General features: G+C 40.2%; 2 long non-coding RNA genes across 2 annotated transcripts in view; both read right to left on the bottom strand.

Annotated features, from left to right (window-relative positions):
* The window catches only part of LOC115659675, a 216,356-nt gene that overhangs the window by 13,417 nt on the left and 177,025 nt on the right, over positions 1-25,914 (bottom strand). The window contains exons 3-4 of the long non-coding RNA XR_004002626.1: positions 21,414-21,577; positions 21,229-21,282 (exon numbers count right to left, since the gene is read on the bottom strand). This is a non-coding gene — a long non-coding RNA (uncharacterized LOC115659675). The remainder of the gene's footprint in view (positions 1-21,228; positions 21,283-21,413; positions 21,578-25,914) is intronic.
* Positions 12,482-13,600, bottom strand: LOC115659676. The gene is made up of 2 exons (XR_004002627.1): positions 13,566-13,600; positions 12,482-12,537 (listed from the first exon to the last, which is right to left on the bottom strand). It is a non-coding gene; the product is annotated as an uncharacterized LOC115659676 (long non-coding RNA).

Raw genomic sequence — 25,914 nt, 5'->3', positions numbered from 1 at the left:
TGTTTTCTCGTGTGCTCTTTGATTTTCTGGCCAGCAATAGTGGGAAATGTGGTGATTGTTTTATTCTGTAAACATCCATCCATTACAAACTAATATGAAACCATTACCACACTGGCTTCACAGAACAGCCTTTGGATAGAATTTAGTTGCTACCCATCTGGGCTGTTTTCAAACAGGGGGGGAATTTCCTGTGAGATCCAGCTCTCTATAGCCTGTTTAGAATTGTGAATGAGCCAAGGCTCCATAGCATCATCAGCCAGAGTGCACAGACTATGAGTCGGTGTCCAAACTCACTCTCTTCTGGGGTTTGGCTTTATTAGACAACACAAACCTCAATCTAGCCTTCCTGTGAGCTTGGCAGTCCCTAAAGGCTTATGTCCTAGTTACTTCTCCTTAGAGAGCCATTCCCATCTCCCGATAGCCAGGAAATAAGTCACACATGCTACAATGAGTGAGCAGAATGTCTGTAGCTTTTTATTGAGTTCTAACATCTACTAACACAAGGCAAATGGTAAAAACCATCAAACCTTGTTATAGTAATGCTTACTGCTTGCTTGGTAGTAATTTACCTACCCTTTTTGGGGAAAATCTTTACTTATGCAAGTAGTCCCAGTGTCTTCTGTGGGATGACATAAATGAGTAAAATGAGTTGCATATTGATCATTGGAATTCTCCAGATAATCACTCTCAATTTATTTAAGACGCTATTTATATAGAATCTAACTTTTTTTTTTAAAATCATCTTCTTGTCTCCCATATTTTCAAATTAAATACTTTGTTTTTTTAAGAAGAAGTTATTCACAAGATTCAGACAGGTAGATGTTTCATGCTCCTGCACCTCTCTTTGAAAGTGCTCCAAAATGAAAGTGAAGTCCATCAGATAAAACTGACTAATACCAAATGATACATGGATAAGCTCAGAGGATATCATCGTTTATATTTAATAGTGGCTCTCTTTATAGAGCATGAAGCATTCACTAATGATAACAGTTTAGACTGGTGACAACTGAAAAACAAATAATTTTTGTGATATTTGCAAGATCTATTCCTACCACCATCCAAATCCATCATCTCATTTTACTCATGCAAGTGATTGCATTGAAAGCAATGGAATACTCATGTAAGTAAGGTGAGCAGAATTGTTCCACTGCATATACTCTGAAATCCTTTGTTTTCCCCATAGAATGTTTTTCAATAATTTCTGTGCATAAAGTTTGTTATGGAGTCTTTCAACAAACTTTCTGTAGCATTGTCATCATAGGCTAATAGAGTGGGATGCAGGGCTGGGCCAATTAAGGGGCCAGGGGTATAACCAGTGGATACATGATTATCCTGAAACAGTAGCCACATACCCACCATGAAAGTGTTGTACAGGGTTCTAGTCCCTATTCTATCCATAGGATGGTGTCATATTCTCTTCCCCACCACCCCATTATAGTCACCACACCATTCAGATTACTTAATTATGAATCATACTCTCTAAACCTTGACAATAGTCTCCTTTCAATTTATTGGTGGTTCTTGAATAGAGCTGGAAGAATTTTTTTCAGCTAAGAGTAAATTAACTGAAAAGTACATTTTTCAGGGCACTGAAACTTTTTGTGAATTTAGGTCAAATTCAGTGAATAGTTTTGCCTGAATTTTTTTTTCCAGTATGTTGAAGTGAACTGTATAAAAAAAACAACCCTTCAAATCTTTGTTTCAAAACCAACACTTTGCTTAGTTTCAAAATATTTTTTTAAGCATTTCATATGACCTGCAAGAAATGTTGTTTTTACTTTGTTAAGAAAAACTGAAAAAAGATTCAGTTTTGGTTTAAAAGGAACCAATCTCCTCCACCCCCAAGATCAGCCACTGAATCAAAAAAACAAAACAAAACACATCAATTATTATTTCAGTTCTACTCGAGTAATTCACACTTGTTAAAATTTAAGCAAAGTTATTGTTTTGTTGTATCAACGTTATCTAGTCAATCAAATCACTATGTAATAAGGTTGTTTATCAGTTTTTTAGTTATGCGTTAAAATGAGTGTTTGGTGGTAGACAGGGGAATTAATAGGTAGTGACATTGCAGTTTAAATCTCATCGTACCCATTCATCTGTCTGATTACACAATGAGAATTTTTCAACTTGGATTATAATACAATAGATTTTAAAGATAACATGGATTACACTAAAGCATGGTATATAAAGTTCATCATTTACTCTTCATGCTCCAGGCACCTAAACTTTATTCTTCCAAAGCCTCATTCAGACTCAGTCACTGTGACATAGCAGGAGGAAATTCCTTCCAACAGGGAGCATGGATGAAGCCCTAGCCCCACTGAAGGCCAGGATCTATGTCTCAAACCTCACCAAACACACTCAAGTACTGAAATATAGGGCTGGTCTACACTAGGGGAGGGGATCGATCTAAGATACGCAACTTCAGCTACGTGAATAGCGTAGCTGAAGTCAAAGTACCTTAGATCGAGTTACCTACTGTCCTCACGGCTTGGGATCGACGTCCGTGGCTCCCCCTGTCGACTCCGCTACTGCCGTTCACATTGGTGGAGTTCTGGAGTTGACAGGAGTGCATTCGGGGATCGATATATCGAGTCTAGATGAGATGCGATATATCGATTCCCGAGAAATCGATTGCTACCCGCCGATATGGCCAGTAGTGAAGACGTACCCATGCTCTCTCTCTCTCTCCACACACACACACAGACCTGCATTATATCTGTTAGCAAATGGGCATAAACATTTGACACAAATGTTTTGTATTTGCATCTTACTTAGGATGGAGCAGAGTGGAAAAATATGGGGTGATGATGGAGAAGCCAGCAGCAGAATTGAAGACTAATACAGAGGGACTGTAAAAGAAACCAGCAGTGCGGAGCAGAGAGAAGGTGGTCTTGTATATATGTAGGGCACCTCATTGTGCCAGTCTCATTCTTGGGAAGTGTAAATCACCACACACTCATGTATTTTGCTACTATTATTATTTTCCGAGAAGGTAAACAACAAAATTATTGGCACTGCTATATCTTTCATACTTCTCTGCCAATAAAATCAAGCTGTCTTAGCACCGTGAATCCAGATGTACATGCATCAGTGAAGCAGAAATATTAGTGGTAATAAATTAGAAGTAAGATGTAAAATTATTTCACTTTGAAATACAAGATTGTCTTAATTTTAAGATCTGAAGTGCAGATACCTTATTTTGCAGACAGTTGCGAAGTGGTCCTGTGTGGGGCATGCAATTTGATATGTGGCCCTAGGATCCTGTCCTTTTGAAAAGTCAGGTCCCAGACACATAGGACTTGCTACTTTGTATATTGTGGTACTAAGTACAATATTGTAAATTCTTGCAACAGCAGGGCTAGTTTATATATTGTGAGATCTCTAGCAACCCCCCCCATTCTATCTGCACTAATAGTGCCAGAAACCTTGCATGCTCTCCACTTTGGAAAACAAATTACATTTCAACTACCAGATTAATAACACTTATAAATAAATAAAAATCTTCAATTTACTGTTAATAGAAGACCAACTGGCAGCCTACTGTGAAGCTGGAGGTGCTGTATGTGCTGACAGAGATTGGTGATAGGTTGCTGACTCATTTTTCATTTACTTTATGGATTTTTTTAGTGTAAAAAAAGCAAAAGCAATGGTGCAGATGCCTCCTTCTGAATGTTATCTCACTCTTATAACAGAAGTCTGTAATTAAGAGTTTAATATGCAGCACATACTATCTACATCTCTCAGGATACCACTAGAAGGAAACTGGCAAATAATGATGCAAGTTTTCTAGAAGTATTCGAAGTCAATTCAATTTCCCATGTAAAGTTAATATAAGAGGTACCTTTAGGGGTATCAGCCATGTGTTTCCTGTAGGTATTTCATTTAATAAAATAGGACACATGGAAAATTGTGAACTTATCCAGTGGAAACTCTACATTTCCATTGATTTGCCTTGAAGCTATAGCTGTTTACACAGATATCAGGAATTTCTCAGCATCACATGTCATGTAACCTTATGAAGCACAATTTACAACTAATGAGCAACTATCAGCTTTGTCTGGGATTACTTGCTGACTAGGCATTTAGAAAGTGTGCAAAGTTAAAAGTGATAGCCCCCCCCCAGTTGGCTATATCAGTTAATGAAAGGAGGAAGTTGAGACATGGATCATCTTGCAGTATATTGTCTTTCGCATAAGAGCTAGTGATGTTACTGTCCATGGTAGGCCCCCTGAGGATAGAACAGCAGCACAGGAGTTCTCCTTTAGTTCTATTGTAGAGCTCTGCGGATGTATGTAGAATTTATGCATTAGCTCCGGTTGCTGTTTGTAGCTTTTAGGTCACTGACAAGTTGTCAAGGGGTAATGGGCTCTTTGTTGGAGCTGGTCATTTCCTTTATTTCCTTTCCATGTCTCTTCCCTCCCTCAGACTTTTCCTGTGCTCTTAATTTCTTTATTCTCAGTTTATTACATGGGACTTTTTTTCTACACTGTAAAGTGAGAACATTTCTTCACATAACACAAAGTCAACCTGTGGAATTTTTTGCCAGAGGATGTTGTGAAGACCAAGACTATAACAAGGTTCAAAAAAGAACTGAATAAATTCATGGAGGATAGGCCCATCAATGGCTATTGGCCAGGATGGGTAAGGATGGTGTCCCTAGCCTCTGTTTGCCAGAAACTGGGAATGAGCAGCAGGAAATGGATCACTTGATGTTCTGTTCATTCCCTCTGCAGCACCTGGCACTGGCCACTGTCAGAAGACAGGATACTGGGCTAGATGGACCTTTGGTCTGACCCAGTATGGCCGTTCTTACATTCTTATTTTAACCAAAGAGGGATTTTCTATCCAAGACATTTTGAAGGAAAATTTTTAGTCAGATCTACAAAAAAAGTCATAAAATGCAAATATTTAACATGAGTATGACAATCAGTTGTTCCCATTGAATGAAGTGTGTGTGTGTATTAAGGCGGAAGTCATCAGACTTTCATAGTGTTGCTGCATACTACTAGAATGTGTGTCATGGACCACATATATCCTCTGCTGCAACTGAATGGGCCACTTCTCTTCCAATTGAGAAACTAATAAAATCCTTGTGGTAACAGTAGTATTTATTGTGGAAATAGAAAAAATATATGTATTTGGAGTAATTTAAATGATTAACTCCTTTGACAGAGGAGTTATCACATAGTCTGTTCTAACTGTACCACCCCTCCAAGTGTTCAGTTCCTCTTTTCCCACTAGAGATGTTTCACCTTATGTTGGATAGCAGATCTGGTCCCATTAGTAGCTTCTATTACCTTTTCTTCCTTCAAGATGTGCAATGGAACTAGTTTAAAACTGTTGCAGAAACCTTGGGCAAAAATCACCACTTGTGGAAGTGGGCACAAATCCATTACAAGTAACTTGAATTTCTTACTTCCACAATTTCGCCCAAAATTTTGGGTTGTCATGAATGTTCAGTGCTTGATTTTTCAACCTTCACATTGAATTAATACTCTCTGACCATTGCACCCCTCCTCCCATATGTAAAGAAACACTGGTCTTAATTTCCAGAACCAGGCCTTCATTTTCTTGTGTGAATCTTGTGATGCTTTCCCTTGGATGTGCTACTGTGGTGCACTAACAGCTGTTCATGCAGATGATGGCATTTCAAGAACAAATTTCATTTGTATTTTAATATCAGAGGGATAGCCTGTAGTCACAAAAACAAAGAGGAGTCTAGTAGCATCTTAAAGACTAACAGATTTATTTGGGCATAAGTTTTCGTGGGTAAAACCCCCCCACTTCTTCAGATGCATCTGTTAAATCTGTTGGTCTTTAAGGTGTCACTGGATTCCTCGTTGTTTTTATCTGTTTTTTAAATGTTCAAGTATCACTCGACTGCACAAACATCTTTTTGCCCAACAATAGTATGCATACAAAAAGGAATCTGAGTAGAGGCTTCAGTGACCCCTACAATATACAATATGTCTGTATGTATTATCCACCCCCAGACAGTCAGTTGAAGAATTCATCATGGAAAAAAGGCTTAACTAATTTTTCAGGATTGCTTTCAACTTCACAACACCGTTGGGCAAACACTTTTCACAAAATGATCACTCCATATCAGACCTCTCAGTCCTCATTCTCAAAGGAGACCAGAACAACACCTTCAAAAGATGAGCCTAGGAACTTAAATTCATAACTCTGCTGGACACTAAAAGCCATGGACTTAAGAGACACACCGGGGCTCTTCACAACAATTTTAACACACCCTACTGCTGCTAAATGTTGAGTCTTCATTTCCCCATAAGTGGCCTCCAACAGCATGCAAACTGCTTATGATTAATCTGTCCCGCCTTGTTTTTAACTTGGACACTCTGGTTACTATCTGCAGACCTGAGGAAGAACTCTGAGTAATTAAAAAACGTGTACCTTCCATCAACAGAAGTTGGTCCAATAAAAGATATTACTTCATCAACCCTGGCCGTCCATATCCTGGAACCAACTTGGCTGCTATAACATAGTTTAGGAAAAAGTGACAGCTCAGCAGTTAGAATATCATATACAGCACAGAACAGAGCCAGAAATAGTCACTCCCATACAAGATTCCCCAAGCTGCCATGTTAATGTTCCTAAAATAAAGGAACGATCCCAAAGCATGTGAGGGTAGCTCATTCCCATGTCCAGTTAATCGTTTCTCTTTTTACCAAGACTGGCAATAAAGATGCCAGTTGTAAGGGTGGTTTCTTGTGATGATCAGGAATGGCACTGAGGCAGTCAATTCATTATACACAAACCATTGAAGGTCATGATTATGGATGGTGAGGCTGGAAAATACCTTCTGGATTATGTAGTTTAACTCAACAATTGAGAGAAAGGACCTTCTAGTTCTGTACATAAATTCACGTATATCCAGTCTTTCCTACAACACTAATAGGCTAATGTAAGTCTATAATAGAGTATTCTGAGAATAAAGTCACTGCAGCTGTACAGCTTAATGGAGTGGTCATTTAGTAGGAACATAAATAGGAAAAAGAGGGCAGTATATTGGGGATTTTGTTGATTAAGGAAGACCACAAATTCTGAGCTTTTAAATCTGAATTAGAGACATATCCAAGTTATTTCTTTGCACTGAATTGTACATTATTTCCAGGTAAACTGTATTACTATGCAAGTCATTCTTTGCTCACCAATGACCTGGTTCAGATTCAGACCTGTAAACTGCTGTAAAAAGTGTTGCAGAAACGTCCAGACCCACCAATGATCTTCCAGCATACACCTATGTACTGAGGCATTATGGGTGGTCAATCCAAGGTGGATTACTTCCACAGTCGTTATATGAAAATCTATACTCTCCACACCCCACAAAAAAATCCAGCAAAATGCTAATTCAAATGTAAACAAGTATATGAAGTGTGCATAGTTGTATTATGCACCATTATTGACCCACCTGCAGACTGACTGATTTGGGGTGGATTAGCACAGGGAAATACTAGAAATGGCATGAAGCTTTTGCCCAGCATTATCCCTTCATTTCATTGTCTTATGTTCCTATTTATTTTTCTTCATCAATAATGATAGTTCTGAATACTGATGAAACAATACGTGGTGCAACCTCAGGCTGTCAGCGATGCTGGGAGAATAGCAAGCTTAGGCACCCCTTATCTTAGTTTGGGTTGATTATCTGATTATCTGCATGTATGTGTGGCAACCACAGAGCCACAGGTGATTAGGAAGTTCTATGCCTGCGATGGGCAGCCTTTGGCACATGGCCTGTCAGGGAAAGCCGCTGGCAGACTGGGAAGGTTTGTTTACCTGCAGCGTCCGCAGGTTCAGCTGATCGCAGCTCCCACTGGCCGTGGTTCACCATTCCAGGCCAATGGGGGCTGCGGGAAGAGGTGGCTAGCACATCCCTTGGCCCGCACCACTTCCCACAACCCCCATTGGCCTGGAACAGCAAACCGCGGCCAGTGGCAGCTGCTATCAGCCCAACCTGCGGATGCTGAAGGTACACAAACCTTCCCTGCAGCTTTCTCTGATGGGCTGCATGCCAAAGGTTGCAGATCCCTGTCTGTACAATACTCTGCATCTTAAATTTTCATGCAAAAAGAAAAAAAAAGCTACTAAAATGGGAAAACATAATATTTTGAAATAGTTAATATGCCAGAATTGATCTTTGCTTTGTGCTGGCATTACAAAAACGAGTGATTTTTTAAGAATATTAACCTATAAAATATCTCCTCATTTCATTGTTCTTTCTATCTCAAGGAGCCTGGCTAATCACTACCCAGATTAATTTACACTGTGAGCCTTCAAGCTGGTGTAATTATCTCATTCTTCAAATTTGTATAAGGGCACAGCTGAAAGCATTAAAAGGTCACAGGAACCTGCAATATGTGGTGTTTTTCCATGAAACATTTTTTGGTGATTCTTACATTGTCACCTAGCAATATTATTGCTGAGAAAAAACAGCTTTGCAGCTATTGTCTGCTTCTCAAGGACAGGATTATGAAGAGATGTATTTCCAGAAGGATGTACCGAGGGTACAGAAAAAAGCCATTTAAACACAAACACCAAGTATCATCTAAAGCTTGTCTCTCATACTGCTCTATTTTTATTGCCAAACATTCAGTAAAGATAGGGATAGGACATTAACATTGTTTTTTTACCATACTGATCAAAATTGATTAACAGAACTACTCAGATTGTAAATGCTTTGGGACCTGGACTGTATTTTTGCTCTTCACAGCATCTAGCACAAAGTGGTTAAGGGCTGTGTCTGGGACTTCTAGATGCTACTGCAGTACAAAATAATAAACTTAATGCCTGTTGCATATATAATCCATCAAAGCTTTCCTTGAAAATTAGTAGGTAGTGGTTCAATGGCTAGATTTCCCCTCACTTACATAGCAGTTAGAACTAGTCAAAAATTTTACAAAAAGAATGCTTTTCTGTCAGAAAAATTCACACTTGTTGAAACCAGAATTTCCGGCAGAAATGTGTTAATTTCAACAAAATTTTGGTTAAAGCAACTGAAAAAGGCATTTCAACATATTTGGATATTGATTTTTTTTGTTCCGAAATTCGTTTCTTTTTTTTTATTGTATATTATAAAAAAAGAGTCAAAGCTGAAACAAGACATTGACCCTGAACAGCTCTCTCTCTCTTTTTAAAAAAGTGTTTTGTGGGAAATTTAATTGGTTTCATTTTAGAAAGAAGCCAAATTTCAGAATCACAGAATTCTCCCTGAAGCAGAAATCAGTTTCTTCATAGCTCTAAGTCCCAGTCCTGCAAAGACTTATACATATACTTAACTTTACTAATTTGAGTAGTTTTAGAAGTCAAGTCTTTGCTAAGGTTACACCAATGGTAAAGTCTCCTCTGGAAGTTGAATTCCCATATGGCTGTTTACATTCTGAATCTGTCGCCTTTACAACATGTCCACACCACAAAGGGGGCAGCTCATACCAGAGCATCTGGTCCATTATCTTTAACATTCTGTTGATGTTCAGAATTTTGTTTCTTGTCTTTTATATACAGCACAGTCATTATGCTACATTGTCTAAGCACCCCATTCAATATGACATACAAACATTCTGGAAGAGCAGCTAGTGCCGTTTGAAAAGGAGGCTGGTTGATTTGAGCACACAAATGAAAGTCAATAATATTGTTTACGAGGGAAAAAAAACCAGGTTCCCATGCAGAGAGAAAACATTTCCTGTATAAACTGAAATAACAGTTGTGAGCCTCCTGCTGGCAGGCACCATTTTGTGGAGATTGCAACATCTAAAAGGACTGTAATTGTAGGAAGCTGGCAAACAGTCTGCGTATGAGTTACCATACTGTGGGTGTCAGGAATGATGTCACACTCCAGCAAAACAACATTCTCCAGCTGGAGGCTCCTAAATGCCAATTTGAATTACGAATTTTATTTTCCAAATAGAACTCACAGTTTACACAGGAGAAGATGCATTTTTGTGCCATGATAGATATTCAGAGTGTTGTGCAGAACAAATTGGTTGCATACCTTTGTTTTTTTTAGAAAAAATTATTATATCAAATTAAAGCTTTTTTCTTCATGTTTTACACAGGTATTTCCATTAGCCTTTTATATGCAATTTATTTCAAGCTCTCCCAAGACCAATTCCCTCCACTGAGGACACTGGATGAAATTCTGTGGCCTCTGTGCTGTACAGCAGGTCACACAAAGACTGTGGGTATGTCTACACTACAGGATTATTCCGATTTTACATAAACCGGTTTTGTAAAACAGATTGTATAAAGTGGAGTACACGCGGCCACACAAAGCACATTAATTCGGTGGTGTGCGTCCATGTACCAAGGCTAGCATTGATTTCCGGAGCGTTGCACTGTGGGTAGCCCCTGCCCCTTGGAATTCTGGGTTGAGATCCCAGTGCCTGATGGGGCAAAAAACATTGTCACGGGTGGTTCTGGGTACAGCCTCACCCCTCCCTCCATGAAAGCAGCAGATAACCGTTTCGCGCCTTTTTTCCTGGGTGAACTGTGCAAACGCCAGAGCACAGCAAGCATGGACCCTCAGATCAAGCTCAGATGAAGATCGCAATCATGGACGTTGTAAACACCTTGCGCATTCTCGTGCAGTCTATGCTGAACCAGGACCTGCAAAGCCAGGCGAGGAGGAAGCAGCTACGGCAGAGCGGCGATGAGAGTGAAGAGGACACGGACGCAGAATTCTCTCAAACCGTGGGCCCCTGCGTTTTGGAGACCCTGCTGGTAATGGGGCAGGTTCTAGCCATTGAAAGCCGATTTTGGGCCCGGGAAACAAGCACAGACTGGTGGGACCGCATAGTGTTGCAGGTTTGGGACGATTTGCAGTAGCGGCGAAACTTTTGCATGCGTAAGGGCACTTTCATGGAACTTTGTGACTTGTTTTCCCCTGCCCTGAAACGCCATAATACCAAGGTGAGAGCAGCCCTCACAGTTGAGAAGTGAGTGGCAATAGCCCTCTGGAAGCTTAAAATGCCAGACAGCTATCCGTCAGTCGGGAATCAATTTGGAGTGGGAAAACCTACTGTGGGGCCTGCTGTGATGCAAGTAGCCAAAGCAATCATTAAGCTGCTGCTATGAAAGGTTGTGACTCTGGGAAACGTGCAGGTCATAGTGGATGGCTTTGCTGCAATGGGATTCCCTAACTGTGGAGGGGGGAGGCGATAGATGGAACCCATATCCCTATCTTGGCACCAGAGCACCAGGGCACCCAGGATGTAAACCGCAAGGGGTACTTTTCAATGGTGTTGCAAGCACTGGTGGATCACAAGGGACGTTTCACCAGCACCCACGTGAGATGGCCAGACAGGGTTCATGATGCTCGCGTCTTCAGGAACACTACTCTGTTTAAACGGCTCCAGCAAGTGAATTACTTCTCAGAAAAGAAAACAACAGTTGGGGATGTTGAAATGCCTGTAGTTATCCTGGGGGACCCAGCCTACTCCTTGATGCCATGGCTCATGAAGCCATACACAGGCAGCCAGGACAGTAGTCAGGAGCAGTTCAACTACAGGCTGAGCAAGTGCAGAATAGAGGTAGAATGTGCATTTGGCCATTTAAAGGCGCGCTGATGCACATTACTGACTCGCTCAGACCTCAGCCAAACCAATGTCCCCATTGTTATTGCTGCTTGTTGTGTGCTCCACAATCTCTGTGAGAGTAAGGGGGAGACCTTTATGGTGGGGTGGGAGGCTGAGGTAAATCACCTGGCTGCTGATTATGCGCAGCCAGACACTAGGGCGATTAGAAGAGCACACCACGAAGCGGTGCGCATCAGAGAAGCTTTGAAAATGAGTTTCATCACGGGCCAGGGTACAGTGTGACTGTTGTGTTTGTTTCCCCTTGATGACCCCCCCCCTTGATTGACTCTTTCCCTGTAAGCAACCCACCCTCCCCCTTTGATTACAGCTTGCTTAAGGAAATAAAGTCACTATCGTTTAAAAATCATGTATTCTTTATTAAAAAGTCATTATAAAAAGAGGGAGAGAACTGACAAAGTATCCTGGCTGTGGTTTGGGAGGAGGATAGGAGGGAAGGAAAAGGCCACTAAAAATATTTCAAAGTAATGACAGCCTTTTGGTTGGGCTGTCCACGGGGGTGGAGTGGGCCAGTGCATGAAGCCTTCCCCCACGCGTTCTTACACGTCTGGGTGAGGAAGATATGGAACATGGTGAGTGGTGAGGGTGGTTACAAAGGGGCTGCAGTGACCCTGCTGCTGTTCCTGAAGCTCCACCAGACGTTGAAGGATGTCAGTTTGATCATGCAACAGCCCCAGCGTTGCATCATGCCTCCTCTGATCTTCCTGCCGCCACTTCTCATCACATTCGTCCCTCCTGTCCTCACGTTCACTGGCATCTTTCCTGTAATTTGATACCACGTCCTTCCACTCATTCAGATGAGCTCTTTCATTGCGGGTCACTTCCATGATTTCCGAGAACATTTCCTCTCGCGTCTTTTTTTTCCTCCGCCTTATCTGAGATAGCCTTCGGGATGGAGTAGGGAAGCTTGAAAAATTTGAAGCTGCTTGAGGGATGTGAAAAAGGGAGAGAAGTATTTAAAAAGATACATTTTACAGAGCAAAGATTATACTCTTTCACAGTGAACAACACTATTCACCTTACATAGCACATGTGATTTCACTACAAGGTCGCATTTTGCATCTTAATATTGAGTGCCTGCGGCTCTGGTGTTAGAGATCTCACAGATGCAGGTCTGGGCAGCAGAATTCAGCTTGCATGTGGCCATGATAAGCCATTGTCTTTCAGCTTCTGCAGCCTTCATATACACAGTGCCCTCCTTTCCCAAATACCAAGCAAATCCCGTTCAGTGCTGCTTCTTTCCTGTTGACATGCAGCAGCAGAAACCAACCCCCCATCTAATTCTCTGGGATGATTGCTTTACCTCTCCCCCCACCTTGTGGCTGGTATCATGGAAGATCACTGCTAATCACCGCCCTTCTCCCCTCCACCACGTGGCTGGTAGCAGGGAAGATCCCTGCTAGCCAAATGCAACAAAACTCAGCGCCATTCCCCCTCTTCCCCTCCCCCCGCTTGGTTACATGCAAGGAAGGATTTCTTTTAAGCAACAGGCAAACAGCCCAGTAGGAATGGCCATCTCTGTCTCCTTAATTAAATTCCTGAATTTCAACCAGGTTACCATGAACAATATCACTCTCCTGAGGATAACACAGCGAGATAAAGAATGGATGTTGCTTGAATGCCAGCAAACACTGGGACCATACGCAACTAGACTTTGTCATGCAATGATACCAGATTACTTGCTACATGCATGGTGTGGTCAAGTGTCCTACCATGGTGGACAGAATAAGGCTGCCTTGCCCAGAAACCTTCTGCAAAGGCTTTTGGAGTACCTCCAGGAGAGCTTCATGGAAATGTCCCTGGAGAATTTCCACTCCATCCCCAGACACGTTAACCAAATTTTCCAATAACTGTACTGGCCGCAAATGCATCCCAAGTCCCCAGGGCAAATCGATCATTAAAAAACACTTGCTTTTAAACCACGTTTTATATTTACAAAGGTACACTCACCAGAGGTCACTTCCATGACTTCACTGTCTGGGCTACTGGCTTGGGAGGGCTAGGAGGGTAATTCCGTCAGGGTGAGAAAAAGCTCCTGGCTGTTGGGGAGAACGGAGTGGTGTGTGCTCTCTGCAAGCTCGTCCTCCTCTTCCTCCTCCTCATCTTCCCCGTCCACAGAATCCTCAGCCATGGCTGAGATTACCACCTCCACCTCGGAATCCATGGACAGGGGTGGGGTAGTGGTGGTGGACCCCCCTAGAATTGAATGCAGCTCAGCGTAGAAATGGCATGTTTTCGGCCCTGCCCCAGACCTTCCATTTGCTTTCTTTGGTTTTCTGGTAGGCTTGTCTGAGCTCCTTAACTTTCACTCTGCACTGTATTGAGTCCCTGGTGTGGCCTTTCTCCATCATGGCCTTGGAAATTTTTTCAAATGTTTTTTCATTTTGTCTTTTGGAACGGAGTTCTGTTAGCACAGAATCCTCTCCCCATATAGCGATCAGATCCAGTACCTCCTGTGCAGTCCATGCTGGAGCTCTTTTTCAATTCTCAGGAGACTGCATTGTTACCTGTGCTGATGAGCTATGCTTGGTCACCTGTGCTGGTGAGCTCTCCATGCTGGCCAAACAGGAAATGAAATTCAAAAGTTTGCGGGGCTTTTCCTGTCTACCTGGCCAGTGTATCCGAGTTCAGATTGCTGTCCAGAGCAGTCACAGTGGTGCACCGTGGGATACCACCCGGAGGCCAATACCGTCGATTTGCAGCCACACTAACCCTAATCCGATATGGTAATACCGATTTCAGCACTACTCCTCTCCTCAGGCAGGGATACAGAAACCGGTTTAAAGAGCCCTTTATATCGATACAAAGGGCCTCGTTGTGTGGACGGGTGCAGCGTTAAATCGGTTTAACTCTGCTAAAATTGGTATAAACACGTAGTGTAGACCAGGCCTATCAGTCCTTTCTGATCTAACATCTATGAAACTATTGTCCATAGGGACTGTTTAGATTCTTTAACTTTATAAAACAGTTACTATATTGGATATGAATGATTTTGTCATTTAAAAATTAGTTTAATCATGTAGTTTATACTTTGTCACATCATGAGGTTCTTGCTGATCTTTTACTGTTTTTACACAGCCCTTACTCTGGCATTAAGCATTTTTTGATTCGTTAGGTAGAGAGGGTACAGATAGAATAAGAACTGACCAAGCACTTCAGGATTTGGTCTATTATTTTCTGTTCGTACCTGACAAAAGAATATTTTATTATCTTTCACTGTTCTCACCCTAATCCTTCTCTTACTCCTTTCCCCTCCTCCCTCTGCCCCCCCCACCCCTTGTTGTACTACATTTAATTGAGAACCTGATCCTGCAAGATGTCAATAGTCTCAATCTCCACTGCTCTCAGTTCTCATGGAATTGAATCAGTACCTCACAGGATTGAGCCCTTGGATTATAAGATTCTCTTGGCAGAGAACCAGCTTTTAAAAACATGTCTGAAGTGCCATGTACACCTATCGATGGCACTGCAGAAATAATAAGTAAGAGCTTACTAGGTATTATTCTTTCCTGATGCATTTCAGTTACTCATAATTCATCAGAAAGTGTCTGTCTTCAAGTTGCTATTTTAAATGAAATCAATTTCTTCTTGTTAATGCAGGTTGGTGTGACACTGCATGTAAAACAGGCTACAGCTATGGAACTTTTTAGACATGTTAGTTAATAGAGCTTTCTAGTTCTTGTATAATTTGAGCGTGCAAGATATTTTTACGATTATTTCCAAGCTGTACCCTAGCACTTTCCCCCTATAAATTACTGAATGAGTGTGTCACACCCACAAGTAATTTGAATCCATTAACTATTTTTTTTTAAATTAACCCTTTAAGTGAATACAAAGAAATGCAGTCAAAGATGAGAACCAACCCATTACAAAATAAACCAAATAGTTGAACAAAATGGAGACTTAACATTTCAAATCTGCATTACAAAGTTGAGAAATACGTGAATGAAAGAATAGAGATGTATGCAATAATATGCTGTCAAAAATCTCACCTAGAACTTGCTTCATTTAATTCTTTTTTAACACCCTGACAGGCATGATGTATCATTTAGTACTTTAAAAGATTCTTCAATAAGGCAGAAAAGTGATAAACAGTTCTTTTGACCATGGCACCCAGAATAATTATGGTTATTTGCACTATTTAGCCTAAAAAGAATCGGACACTGTTCGTGGTCTGTTACTTCAGCTCCGATGTTTGATAATCTCTATGTACAAGTCATTGAAGGTCACTCAGCCTTAGAGCAATTCAAATGCACTTAGTTAGCCTTTACTGAATATTAAAGTGTAAGTGCCTCAGTTTTATTGCCACCACTCTTTTGAAAGAGGACTCTCTCAACTGCTGAAGGATGAAAAATCATTTTACTTTATATCTACTGTGGATAAAGATTTGAATAAATCCAGTTGTTCAGCTTGGACTGTAAATATGAAATACCTGTTAGGCTGAAGATTACGTTGGGGGAGCTAGAAGTTGAATTAAATACTTTGATTGATCAAACCAATTTTCCTAGCCCTACTAGACGTACTTAAGACTTATTGTGAAACAATTTTATCTTGAAAATAATCAAACTACCACATCTATGATTCTACTCAATATTTAAGGTGGCTACTTGGAGTATTTAAATGAGACTAAAAAAATCAGTTTTTATACATCAGTGTTAGTAGTGGATTTCATTATTCATCCTTAATTTTCTTTATGCAATTGTTATAACATTACTAGTTTTCGTATCTCAAACCTTTTAAAAAGTAAAGAGCATCAAGAATTATATATTCTAAAAAAAATCAGTATCAAGGTAACAGATCAAAGTCACATATTTCATTTTTACGACTGAACAACAAGACAGCATATGCTTCAGTTTAGCACAAATAAATCTTCCCGCAGTAAAGAGTGGTATAAAGAGCTGTCAGATGGGGATGTGGGCTTTCCCTCAATTTAGAGTCATTTACTTTAAGTGGAAAATTTTCAGGCCCATTATATAGAGTCTCTTTATCAAATATCTATATTCATTGGGAGATATGAGACTAACCAAAATACAAAGGTGTGATTCATTTAAACCTCAAGATTTCTTCCAGGGTGGGATTTTCAAGAATGCTCAATCTTGGCTGAAGTCTCTTCCCACTGAAGCTCACAGTGGGAACTTTATCATTGACTTCAGTTGGAGCAGAGTTAAGACACACCAAGTGCTTTTGAAAATTCCATTCTGGATGTTTATTAGTGATAGATGATCTTCCAGATAAACAGTAGACTAGAATATCTGTGTGTCTTGGGGAAGGGGTTATGCATGGAGTTTGGGGGTGGGGGCAGAGGGTGGGACTCCAACAGCCCCAGCAATTCTCCATCCCTCATCAAATATTTCACCTATTTCATCCTTTCATCACCATATTTCACCTTTCATCACATATTCTTGATCCTTCAAGAGCAGAAGTGAAAGAAAACTCATTTGCTAACCACTCCTATATCTTTAACCCATCCATTCTCTGGTTCCAACAGACCTGTCCCCTGCCTACACTTCTTTGGCTGATGGCTTGCAGACTTTGCTTCCTTGGGGCAAAGTTAGGGCAACCTGTGCTACAATCCAGCTGTGAGATAGTTTGAAGTACCAACAGGATAGTCCTTCCCAGTATTCAGTATTTTGGCACATCAGGTTTCAGTCACTGTTGGAAATCAGGAGTGGAAGGTTTTCTTAAAAAAATTTGAGAAACTTCAGAAAGATTGTGTTTAATTCTCCGAAATGAAAAAGGATCTGTGCTGAAAAGGAGGTTCATAATTTAGCAGAACAGGTTCTGTGATCATTAATACTTATCCAAGTCTTTGGGCTTCTCTGCTCCCTCCATTCTCCCATTCAAATCACTATCATCCATTATTACAAGTCCCTCTTCCACAGCCCTTCATTTCTCAACACCCAGTCAGACCACTCCACTACTAAAGTCCTTCGTGCCATAACATTTTTGGTCATAACAACCAAGTGCATCTCAGGAGATGGACTGAATTCAGATCTCACTTGCAGCAGCCTAAATTTTAATTTTAATAACTTCAGTGCAATTCCCCTCTCCCCACTTTTATAGTGGTGTTCAGAGATAATAGGATTTGGCCTTATATTTTTCCACAGTATCCGAATCAGTTTTCTATTCCTGCCTGTTCATGCTGTACTTACACATAGCCATCCTCTAACACATTGTAGATATTCTGTTTGTAACAGCATAAACCAGAGAACCATTATGATGTGCTCCTCACCCATCCCACCCACCCCACCGTTGCTGAGTTGGCTGGAATAGTACAGTGTGTAAGTCCAGGTACAATTTCACCCTGTGTGGTAGTTAACCTCATATGGGAATATAAGAGAATTCTACTTCAGTAATCAGCCATTTTAAGGGAAGAAAAGAACTGCAAGTAATTCATGGAAAACAGTCTATACATGTGATACCATGAATCTTCACATGCAGTTATAACTCATCCAAGTACTGCATAGTATTTTACAAGCAAAATATAGTTTTAATACTTAACATCTTTAGCCATGGTTTTAGTTAAATAGCATGAACTAATGGACTAAGGGTCTAAGACCATTTTGCAGGGAGCCTGTGGAAAACTTTGGGAAAGAATTAATGGACACCAAGGGCTTGACTGAACTCTAACTCCCCATGTGTATGCTGCAGGTGTGAACTAAAAAAATCCTAATTCACCTTAACATAGTCCTCTTTTAACAGGACTATATTAATTGGAATTAGGAACCTTTTAACTCATGCCTACAGTATCCACATGGTGGAGTTACAGTGCAGCACTTTGGTGAGCACTGTTATTGACACCCCAATAGTTCATACTGCAGGTCAATATAGACATAGCTTAAGAGGAACATTGGGAATGGAGTCAATATAAGTTAATGAAAACTTGGAGCCCAATCAGTAGAGATAAATAGGAACAGAGGCCAATAAAATGTGTGGCACAAGGAAACTCCATTCATAAAAAATAAATAAGCACTAGTGAGATAATCAATAGAAGCTACTGTACAAGAATAAGCAAGGGACCTGGTACTATAGAGAACTTTATTATTTTCAGATTAGAATTAACTGTGTTCTATAACTTAAATGAAAAACAAATAACCAATATGACTGGGTAAATGGAACAAACTATTGTTAATAAAAAATCTAGGTCACATGGCCATCTATCCTACCTGCATAGAGTAGGACTTCTCTATCTTATTAACAAGAAAAAGCTCTCCCTTCTTCTAAAACTGTCCCAAACAAGGCCACCTAAGAACACACTCCTTTGTGTACTGGCTATTTCACACACCGATGACACAAAATCCTAACTTCTCCAGCATGTTCCACAACTCTTCATGTGGTCTTACCTACTGTTAACTCTTTAGAGCAAGCTGGTCAACACTTCCTGGAAAATTTTTCCAATAAAAAATGGGATTTTGTGAAAAAGTATTTCATGGGAAACTGATGAGTTTTTTCAATAAGAAATTTCAGAATGAACACAGAGATTGTGTTGAATTGAAATGTTTTGGTTTTCAAAATGATAAAACATTTCCAAAATTTCAGATTTATTTTCTCTTTTCTCCACCTTTTCTTCTACTTTTGTCATGGAATGCAACAGAATGATTGGTGTCTAGCTCCAAGCCCCTCCTCCTACCCTGCCACCCACTTTCCACTTTTTCTTCCCTTTTGTCACTGTAAACTTTTCAAAGTATGCTCAAGTTGGGAAACATTTGAATGGAAAAAAGAGGAAAAGGAAAAAGTAGGGGATAGCCTAAATTACATTTGTTCTGTTATATTTAGTGGGGTCAGGGAGAAATTTTAAATTAAAGAAACCACATTTTTGAAAATTTCAAAACAATTTTTTGAATGTCATATGAGAAGTTTCAAGTGAAAGTTTTTTGCTCAGAATTCCATCACTGCCACTTTTTGATCAAATCCAGCAACCAGTTTAGGGGAGAAATCCTGGATGCATTGAAATAGATGACTAAGTCTCCCATTGACCAGGGCCAGGATTGTGCCCTGATTTTTTTCCGCAGGTTGAAATTGTGCTTTATGCTGCAGTTAATTTTCTGTAACCAACAATGTGTATACGATATCATTTCTAGAAACAGTGTTATAATTCTAGTGGTTCAGTTCTGCCCCAATTTGAATAAGATAAGCTCAAATTACAATGCTCCTTCTGAAGAGAACATTGGGTGAAAACCTAGTATTTATGATGTCTGGATCTAGATATTGGTCAGCATTTCACCCATGACAACAACTACAGCTGGCTAGACAGTAGTCAGAGAATACTATATAAAAATTTCACCATTTTAAGTATTCTTTTTCATAAAATACCTTTGATTTAGCCTTTTTTTTCCTATGCAACCATTACAAACATTGTGCAATGAACTGTAACTTCAGGGACCTCTCTTCAGACTAATTGCAGTTTTACCACTAAATTCATAGGGAGCCTCTATTTGTAGAATGTTGTATAACCACGTTTTATTTATTGTCTGTCACAAACTTCATTCTGACAAGCTAGTCCACAACAACCTTTTTAACCCATTTCTGCATAAGCCATAAGAAACTAGAACTGCAGCTACTATGACAAAAGACTCCCTTGTCTTACTACCTCAACCTGACAGTTTTTTTACCCTGGCTGCTGCAAGGCATTAAGGTGTACTCAAAATCATGATCCACTCTTATATATTTTGACAATCCTTAAGAGGTTTCTTGCTCTCTGATGGCAGAGAGTAAAATATTCACACTGTACCATTTTGCAGTTAAAGCTGCATTATTTTTTGGTGTGTTGTATACCACTTCGTTAAACTAAAGACACACTTAACCTATGATTTAGGATTAAGGGACTTTTTGTTAGGAGCTAGGGCTACCATGTGCTGTATCACTCATAAGGTTTGTTTGCTTGGAGTTCCTGAAATATTAGCTACAAACTCTGTCAACAACAATCATGGTTATTGCTAGCATCATAGACATACAAGATTTTCATTTTACTGACAGACTTGTCATATACTAGGCAGTGCTGCAATCTTTGCTGCAGGAGATTTCTATTCTGTTGTGTCACACCACCATGTGTTTTGAAACTGTTAATGAACACGCATAATATAAGATTGCACTATTAGCTTGCAAATTATAATTAGGTTATTTTTATATGAAGAATATGTGCCATCCCTTTTATCTGTTACAGATTAGGAGACATCATTCTAATTATGACAAGCTAGTCATTGATTTATGGGTTCAGAGTCTCCTGGAATGTGTCACAATGGCATGTGTTGTCCCTGAGCTCTAGAGACAGCCTTTGGCTTATCATGAGTAAAACATATCTGCTTATTGACTACGTAGGAGGATGCTTGTGGGGGTTGTCTATTCTGGTAAGGACATGGAATATGCTGCAATCATGAAATGTGCTCCTGATGATGTCCTAGCTCCAAAAGGGAAATATGGGACTGATTCAAAGCACACTGACATTAATGGGAGTCTTTCCATTGACTGGAGTGTGCTTTGAAACAGACCCTTTGTGAAAAACTGCATAGTTATCCCATTGGCCACATATTCATTGCCTTGAGAACGAGCATGCTAGACATACCTAGAATGTCTAAAATTTTTTGGAAAACAGCTCTGTGGATAAGCACCTTACCTCTTCCTGTAGAGTGCAGTTACTACCTCAATTTCTCTCTAGCATGTAGCCAATCTACAAAAAAAAAAATCACAGAGGAAAATTAAGTTTCACAAAAATAGGAGCATCTTGGGGCTTTCTGCAGCCCAGTCAAAAAAAAAAGGGGGGGAGGTGGGGCAGGGGAGAAATAAAAGAAGGTAACTTACTTCTCTCCTCTCCCTTCATATAAACAAAACCAATTGTCCGTAAATGTAGACTAATCCATCAAGCACCTGGCTCTTCAACTTGCTGGATCCTGCAGCTTGACAGCCTTGAACTCTTTCACCAGGCCACTCAGAAGGAAATGCTTCCTCTCTTCCTTCAAACAGTGCTAGTGAAAAAACAAGCCTTTTTATAATGGATCACAATTGCCTCCAGCTGGTCCACTTCCTTTCTCTTCCTGATGAAATTAAGCCCTATTAATCTCCAGCTGCAAGGGGTTTCTACACTGTACCCCAGTCACTTCATAGTGCAACAGCACTGGCACATGTTTAGCTTTTCAAATGAAGAAACAATTCCACTTTCTGGTTTACACATAGTCTGACAACCCCTCCTATCCAAAGTGAACCCATGTCATCTACATGATACCCCTCCACTTCAAAATCCACATAACCCCATAGAATGTAGTTTAAGTGATTGGTAATAAGCCAGTAATCGTACCAGACAGTAACCTGAAACTGGGTGACCTCAATATGGCAATGTTTTTTCAATAGCGGCAGACTGAATCTGGTCTGATATGACTAAAGCCCTTCTCAAACCCCCCAAACTAACTTTTATTATGCTCAAAAACAGTTGGCTAGTTTATTTATGGGCTTTTCCTATGATACTCATCATGGTAGATTCTAACCATCTAATATACATAAATCTATTCTCACAACACCCACATGATGTAGGGAACAGAGCTGAGCGAATGGCTGTAGATTGCAGTTCCTCCTGTTGCAAATTTAAAATATAAGGATCATATTCAACCAGCAAAAAAGCAGTTGAATAATGTTGCAGGCAACCTCTGCACTTAAGGGCATATTTTCAGCCTGGTCATTGAATAGCCTTAGTACAAGTATTTGCCTGGCAAGATAAAACATATTGCTAAATATTTTCATTATGGTCTTCCTGCTTTCTTCTGAGAGTACTAAAAACTTAGGATGACATCAATATTTTTATTGTCTTTTGAACACAATCAAATGGTTTGTGATACTATGAAGAAGCTTAGTGCCTCTTGAATTTGTCTCAAGCCTTTTTCCAGTTTAAGAAACCAGACTTTATTTGCATAATTAGTCAAAAGTAGTTTGTGCCTGAAAGCTGTACAACAATAGAAACAAAGTACATTGTTATTAGTTTCACATTAATGGAGCTATGGAAAATCATCAAACTAACATGAGCAGAAAGGGTGGCCTAGTTTTCCAAAGGTAAGCACACATAGAAACTTCCATCACAGTTGCTAAGATGTCTCAGAAATGTTAACAGTATCAGGCAATTAGTATTTGGCATCTGCTGCAGGTGATGCTGGAGACAACCTCATACTCCAACCAGCAGAAGCTGCTCCACTTGTTGTCGGAAGTCTAGTTTCCTCCTTTTTAATCAGCCATGTTTTAAAGTTATTTCATTTTAGCACCTTGAAATACACTTTTTGATACTTCACTCTGTCACTACTCACCCTCGTGAAAATGGGATAGGATTGCAGAATTTGAAAAATGCACAATACTCTCTGGCCTATTGAAATATTTAATTGGTGACTTGATTTTATATATTCACTATGATTTTTGTAGAACATTCTAGAATGCGGCAGAATGAAGAAAGAGAACAGCTTACCTCTGATCTGTTGATTACACATGAAAACACTTGTTTTGATATTTTGCTTACATAATCCTCTGTATTCCTCTCACTCAAGACTCTGATAATGAAAATACTACAATTAAGATGGCAGCTGAAGGCCCTTTGACCGCACCCCCCTTTCCCCAGTCATGATGGAATTGAAGTCAGAGGCTTTCAAAAGGACATCCAAAGAATAATGGACTCCATAATATCTGGCCTCATCCTATTCCCTTGTGAAAAGAGCACACAGTACTTGTGTGGGCGCTGGGAGGGGGAGGAAAGAAGAGATGGGCTCAGTTAGAATGGAATATTCTAGGCACACCCCACGTCTTTCCACAGACAGGGAATCGGAAGTCCTCTTGCGCAGAGAGAGAGAAGATGGATCAGTGCCTATCAAAAGAGAAGGAGGGAAACAGCCAGGCAGGCTGCAGAACAGAAAGAGTGGGAGACCCTGCTTGCTGGATCATTTCCCAGCCAGAGAACAAAGAAGCCAGAGACTGATATAGGGGAGATCTTTCCAGCCCAGGCTACCAAGAGCCAGTTGATAGCTGGAGGAAAGAGAAGGACTTAAAGCAGCTGAGATCACTGGAGGATTATATCCCCCCTGGCCTGATAAGAACAAACTGTGAGTCGCTGCTATAATAATTAGATTAGTTTGAAATGAACAAACCCTCTCAACATTTTGAGTTTCACCCATCACTAACTGCTTTGTTATTTATGACACTTGGGCAGCTGAAATCCATTCTTACTGACAGGCAGCTGACAGGGGGGACAACAAGCACAACAAGGCAGAAAGGCACATGCATTTGTTCAATGGCAGTCGCTCATCTGTGCTGTTATCTCTGGAGACCACAGTGCAGACCTGTAATTTTTTAAACTCAAACAAGTTATGGACGGTCTGCACTTTCCCTGCTTGTTGTGGCGGAAATAATAAGACCTTTACGAATGGGCAATATCTTGAAAAATGTTCTATATATTTCTGGGTTGATTAATCGATACTTAATTATTTAGAAGCTCTAAATGGCTATCTTTGGCTGGCACTCACACAAAATGTGTTATCTGTCAATAAAGGCCAGCAAATAAGATCTCCAGTATGAAGCACGGTATTACAGCTTGGTAAAAGCACTTACCTAATTTGCTGCACCTCACCATTTCATTTAATCAAAGGTGTTTATGTCACAGTTAATGTGATAAGAGACAGCAGAGGCCTCAACAGCAGGCTATAGACAGCATGGTCTGATAACTATAGCAAACAGACAATAAATGTTGCTTTGCAGAAACCATTTTTGAAAGCACTAATAAAATAATTTTAGGCCTTTGCAGAAATTAGTTAATTGGCTCAAACCTATTTTATTTCAGGAGTAAAATGTGGATTCCCATCGTTAATGCATTACAATTTGTTTTATTACAGTTAATTTGCAATAATTTTGAGCTGAAGCACTTCTACAGTTAGATGGCCACTGAGCTTTCTCTAAAAGCAGTTGTATAAAAAAAATCAAGGCTTTAGCTCTATTTTGCAAAAGTCCCATGAAAATGTGATTATTTTTGGATATGACAAAAAGGCCTGTTCATCCAAGCTGTGGCAAATAGGGACATCAGTTGGTAGCTTCTCCATGGAGCTGTGAGCATGGGCATGTTGTTAGTAAAGTTCATGATGTCCCTTGACACCTGTCTGTTCTGTGTCTCTAGTGCAAGTCTACCTTCAGTATGTCAGGTTGAAGCCCTTTTTTCTATTCCTCAGAACGTGCTGCTGAGGTTCTGGTTGCACTTTGCCTTATAGCTAGTCCTATATGTACATCCTATCTATGACAGTACAAAGTTGTGAGACCTCCTCTTCAGTCTCCCCCATGCACCGGCCAAAATGGTCATCTTACAGTCCAGGAGGAAGAGGAGGCTTGATGGGCAGGTCCTATGTAAATGTGAGGCCTAGTTCCATGCTCTGGTCATTTCACATCTTTGGGCAGAGTTCCTCTCAGCAGTGTCCACTGACTCCTTCCCAGAGCATGGGTGTTGTCTGGATTCTCTGCTCAATGCCCATCCAGTTTCCTTGTTTTACGACTTTGCCCTCATTCTCATTCCTGTTTTCTCATTGGTTGTCCCGTGTGTTTAATTGATACCTGACTCTGTTGCCTACCCCCAATTTAGGGGATGAACCTTTTGTTCTGGTGGGCTCAGTCTACCCTTCCAGGATGTGAAATAGATCAATCTGAGGAGAAGCTGGACATATAGCATCAGATTTTCAACATCTGGGGCACACAGCTGCATGCATACATTTGTACTTGTTTAATTTATGGATACAAAGAAAAGATGTGTATATGCTGGTCAGGTATATGTATATGAGCAATCAGTTGCTTGACTGGTTTCATCCATTCTGGAATACCTGACTTGAATGCACACATTTGGTATTTGAGGCATGCTAGGCACACACACCATTGTATGCATGTAATTAATTCTGATTTAGGGATGGAAATCAGAGAATATGTACTGTTAGACTTCTTAAAATATGGCTCATGATACCTCTTTCAGAAAATATTTTGGGGATAATAATACCTTCTTTTGTGCTTTGAGATCTATAGATGAAAAGCACTGGTAAGAACTAAGTGTTATTATTAGTTTTATTACAATGTTGCCTAGATGCCTCATATGAGACTGGATTCCCATTGTACAAGGCACTGTATAAACACTTAGGAAGAAAAAGCCCTTGTCCTAAGATCATCATCTCCAGGAATGTACCTTACAGAAAGAGATGCCCTTAAATAAAGGAAGTGTGAATAAAGTAGACCTGGCAATTTTGACTGTGGCCATTTCAGTTCTGATTCTCTCATGTGTTGTCACAAAAGGCAGAAATTGTGACAC

The sequence above is a fragment of the Gopherus evgoodei genome, chromosome 11 (genome assembly GCF_007399415.2).
Source record: "Gopherus evgoodei ecotype Sinaloan lineage chromosome 11, rGopEvg1_v1.p, whole genome shotgun sequence".
NCBI classification, from domain to species: Eukaryota; Metazoa; Chordata; order Testudines; family Testudinidae; genus Gopherus; species Gopherus evgoodei.
This window is presented reverse-complemented; position numbering and strand designations above follow the sequence as displayed.